Source organism: Mirounga leonina, unplaced genomic scaffold (assembly GCF_011800145.1).
Source record: "Mirounga leonina isolate KUSES-001 unplaced genomic scaffold, KU_Mleo_1.0 Mir_357, whole genome shotgun sequence".
Taxonomy (NCBI): Eukaryota; Metazoa; Chordata; class Mammalia; order Carnivora; family Phocidae; genus Mirounga; species Mirounga leonina.
The window spans coordinates 6,221,507-6,227,007 of NW_023270702.1; positions in this window are offsets into that span (position 1 = coordinate 6,221,507).

A 5,501-nucleotide genomic window follows, 5' to 3' on the forward strand; every position below is an offset into this window, starting at 1 on the left:
GCTTTCAGATTTAAGGTCTGAATAAATTCAAAATACCCCGTTTTTAACAGTACCACCTAAAGTAGCTGCCCAAAATACCTAAGTCAACCCACAGCAACAAAACTGTGTTAATTCATGGAAAGAAAAGTGAATATATATATTTTTTTGCCTGATGTTTATAGAGGTACACAATGGATTTTTTGTTTCCTTGTTTAGATTTGTCTTACAGATCAAGGAAGTTGTTTGAGATTTTCCAGACAGTGCGGCACGTCTCCTCCAGTCTTTGACCTCTCTTTTTTGAAATACGAAAATTGCCTCCATATTACTATCTAACATAGATCAGAATCGTCTCTGTGCCAATAGAAATAGTTGCTCAGCAAGGATCACACCCACCCGCCTAAGAACCACTGTGATGGTATCTGGAAGGGTACTCACTCGGGGCTGGGGGAGTCCTGACCCATCCTTGCCTTAGCCAAGTCTTTGGCCTGTTCCCAGAGTGTGCTTTCTTACCTGAAGAAACAGTCCTGGTGTTTTCTAAGTGGAATGCTTCACAGGGAGCTGGGGCTTCTGGCTTCTTTTCCTACCCACACCATCAGATGTTACATGGAGTAACCTTCTTGTGAGCTTCTCTCTGATGATGTGTAGATGGTTACCCATGCTTGGGGAAGTGGTAGGATGTATGTTTAATGTTTGCTCCAAGCATCTGGCCTGAAAGGGGTTGTGTGCTCTTTGGGAGAGGAAGGTTAGTACATGATGTCATTGCTTCCAACATATGCTCAGATGTTAAAAAAAAAAAAAAAAAAAAAAGAAGGGAGGCTAACTAAAGCAATACTATTTTCTTGGAGGATGTTGTCAAGGATTGAAGGAAGGGTGCGCGGATAAGTAGGTGGCAGGTTGTTTTCCTTCCATAAAGCACAACTTTTGCATCATATCACTCTGACAAGTGGAATTTAAAGGATATTTCCAGCAAGGTGTGATGCACATTGGAAATGTTTGATGAAAGAACACGGGGAAGTGATTGGGAACCTGGAAATATGGACTTGATTTGAACCCTTGGATGAAAATCCTCTTTTCTGGGTTGTTTCCATGACTTGTAATATTACAGTGATGACATTTGCATTCTCCAGCCCAGGATTAGCTAGAGAGGAAGTAAGGGCTCAGTTCAGTTGCTTTAGTGAGTACATAAACCATGACATCTCCTGGAAGATAAATCTAATTAAAGGATAGTAAACCCTAAGTCCATTTGCCTCTCAACATGGGTAACAGAATTATACACAATTGTGACATTTGCCTGGATAGAGAGGAAATTTTTCTTCATCGTCATCTGCATCCTGGTTTTTGAGTTGAAAGAAGTCATAATTTTCAGATGGCGATGTCAGATCCGTTCCCACAACAGAGATTAGACAATACCACAAACACAGATTTATGGTTTCATGGGAGAAATCTCCTGTTCTCAAACATTTATCTTTAACAATGTGCTACTGGCAGGAAGAGAGAGCCACCAGTTGCACGCAAAAGATATGGTATTTTGTTGTCAATGATGAACAACACACAGACATGGATCCTAGTTGCTTCTGTTGTGCCCGCCCCCACTCAGGAACCCCATTCCTCAGCCATATTGAACATTAGCCATTAGATGTCAAACACACATGAGATGAATGGCATCACCATCTGTTTGTGTAAGAGAATTATCAAATATTTATCACAGTGAACAATAAAAACATGCTCCTTTGCATTTCTAGCAAGGTAATTTCTATATTCAAGAATTAAAGAACTTTTTTCAAATCGATATTTAAGTTAGGGAGACGGAAGCAAAAACATTACTTCACTTTCCTCCCCTGTAAAAAGGTGAGATTTGGCTAAAACATCAAAACCCCTTCTAGCTTTAAAATTATTCCATTACACAATTTTTTTTAACTTGGTAAAAGTTGCAGGTTTTCTAATACTGCCATCACACTGAACTTAGTAATTTCAGAACAAGTCACTTTAAAAAACTATTGTCCCCATCTCAGCCTTTTACAGTGACTTAGTGCTTTTCTGTGTGTACTTGTTTCTTTAAATACTGTCCTGTTCCAGAAGGACTTGAGGGCATTTGTGAATATGTACACAGTGTAGTAGGATGAAATAAATGTCTGATAAAAGTAAGGCAAAGAGGAAATAAGGGATGAAGTTAGAGTGAGGATAGCAGTAATGCTTTCATAAAAGTTCCCTTGTTTCCAGGAGCTGAATCTTATATTTGGATCTCATTTTTCCAAAAAGCCGAAATGAAATGGGAAAATGGTACCAGTTACAAGATTTTAGTTTCTCGAAAGCAGTAGTTCTCACAATGTTGTCTGAACATACTTGAGGATCCTTTAGACCCTTCAGGGAGCTGCAAAGTGAAACTATTTTCGTAATAAGACAAAAACATCATTTGCTTTTTCAATTTCATTCTCTCATGATCACACGGTAGAGTTTTCCAGAGGCTGCATGACCGGTGACCCAGACGGCGCGAAAGCTCTGAAGGTTGATGGAATGTGTGCTTGCATATGCTTAAAAAAATTTTGTTTTACTTCCTAACGTGGTAAGTATTAATAGATACAGCCCACATAAACAAAAGCACTTGGAGGGCCCGCCATCATTTTTCAGAGTATGAAAGTGTCCTGAGAACTGCCGTTCCAAAATATGAACAGTATTCTTTGTTTTCCTTTTCCGTGTATCAAAACCTGAAAAATTCCTTTCACAGAAGTTTGATATTATTTAGTCTTCTTGATTATGGACAAATGAACAACTTTCAGATTATGGAGGATATATTATAGTCGTCAGGAGAGCAGTAGATCTTACTGTTCAAAGCTCCTTTGAGGAACTGATAAACACTATGAGCCCTCTCAACCACACATAACAACAGACACACACAGCATTTTACAAAGAATTTCATAACATTTTGAACACCCTGAAGTCTGTCTGTTGATACTGTGGGGTTCTAAGGCTCTAAAAGAGTCCTGCAAAAGGACAGAGAAAGAAACCCAGTTACAGTGGTTTCCCGTGACTGACTTCCTTAAATTGTTTTACAATACAGTTTTAAGGTAAATTTGGGTAATAAGATAAAGAGAAGTTTAATGAATAGTGGTTCCTTTTTCTCCTCTGTCTCTTGTCATCTCTGTTTCCCTCCAAAGCATAAATTAAGATGAATTATTTCTAGTTATACTCGAACTCAGTCAACAGCAGAAAAGAATATTGTTTCTGGTCATGTTGGTGCATGGGAGGTTTTGCAGGCTTACCTTTCTTCCTTAGATCCCAAAAATGATAACCTTAATTACATAGCATACATCCATTTCCTTCAAATTATTCTGATGAGGTGCCTGGGTGGCTCAGTCAGTTAAGCGTCTGCCTTCGGCTCAGGTCATGACCCCAGGGTCCTGGGATCTAGTCCCGCATTGGGCTTCCTTCTCTGCAGGGAGCCTGCTTCTCCCTCTCCTCCCTGCTTGTGCTCTCTGTCTCTCTCTCTCTCTCTCAAATAAATAAATAAATAAAATCTTAAAAAAACCCACAAATATTCTGATGCTCTCATAGATTTTAAAAACTTGGCTACATGCAGATAGGTGAACTGACATAGAGACTCTCATGAGGACCGCTTAGTTACAAATACAGCTTCTGAATTCACTAAGATGTATTTATTGAGTACCTCCTGTAAGACAGACCTGGGCGCTGCAGGGGCTATTTGAATACAATATGACACTTGGCTGAGACTCAACCAATGTATAGGACATAATTCATAAATGAATAGGCATTATATATGTGGGAGATAGTGTAACATGATCAAGCATAATGGTTAAAAAGAATGTTCTAAATGCAGAAAACTTGGTGGGTATAATATTTACTCTTTGTATGGCTTGTCCAAATATCTTAATCTGGTCCACTGAATTGGCATAAAGAATAGTACCTGATGCATAGGTTATTATGAGAATTAAATTTAGTAATGCATATAAAGTACAGAGATAAGTGAGTGTCGTGTAACAAGTGCTCAGTACATCATATTACAGAAAATGCTGTGGGATGTGATGCAGTGAAAAATCCAATATGATTTCGGAGAAGGATAGGATCACCAGGAGTCAGAAGGGTCTAAGGGAGAGTTCATGAAAGAGGTAAGACTTCAGCTGTGGGGCTACTAAGTGGAGTGGGGAGTTATAAAGTTCTTGGTGCACAATAAATTTAAAATATAATGGAGGAGAGAGGATCAGCCCCAATACGTATAAGCACAAGTGTCAGAAACATGGAAAGAATGCTGGGGTCTCCAGAGATATACATAGAAGTGCTAAAACACAGGCAAGTGAAAGGGATAAAGAGTGGGCGTGAGTTATTAAAATGATTGGAATGGAGCTAAGTATATTGCACTACTTATGGGACCAGATTGTTCCATTCATTCCTCCCAAATTAAATTTCACTTTTCTCGTAGGAATCTTTTGTGGTTAATGGTTCCAAAGGGAGGATTTGTCTTTTATTTTATTTATTTTTGAGAAGAACACACCTTAGGCACACATAAATGCACACACATACACACCCACACCCCCAAATGAAGCATGTTTATGTGCCCTTTAAGATATTTGTGGTTTTGTCTCTTCATTGAAAAAGTTAAAAAAATAAAAGCTCAGAAAAGGCATTTTTGGAAAAGGCTCACAAATACATTTAATGGAAACAGAGATATTTCTACAGAAAAATTTCAGGGATATTCTAAAGTAATGATTTTGCAATTCTTTGCCGAATTTTTTAAATGCTCATGATGATATATCCTGGCTTTGTTAGTGCACTTTTCCTCATTAAGAACCCCCATTACTCTAATTAAAATAACACCATCTGGTTTTAATACTGCACAATAAGTCTTCTACCCCTTAATCCCATGGCTGAAGTAACATTCACAGTCTGGACCATGGAGAAGTCATGTGGTATTAGTTCACTTGCAGCTACAATTTATGGATTTGCTGGTGGAGGAACGTGAGAGATAGTGGTGCTGGAGATTTAAAAAAAAAAAAATAGGTAGAGGATCCAGAAGAAAGAATAAGATACTAGAGCTGTGGGCATACATGATAGATCCTCTCAAAATGGAGACCTTCACATTCTAAAGAGAAGACCTTTTTGAAGAGATAGCATGTGATGGACCTCTACGAATCAATTTCAGGTGGGGGGTGTATATGGAAATTATCCTAGGGCAAAAGGACTGAAGGAAGTGTGACTTTGATGGAAACAACCTTGGTGAGTTCAAGGAACAGAAAGAAAATGAACCCATCTAAATTGGAGCGACAGAGGGGAGAGAGAGATAGGAGACAGGTCAAGAAGGTAAGCAGAGTCCAGATCATGCTGGATTTTGAGGTTATTCTGAGGTAATGAGAGATTGGGTATTTGTAGCAGAGGAATATGTGACATTTCTCTTTTTTCTAAATATACAAGAAAAAAGCCCAACTGCAATAAAAAAAAATCTCTATCTCTATCATCTATCTATATCTATCTATCTATCTATCTATCTATCTATCTATCTATCTATCTAT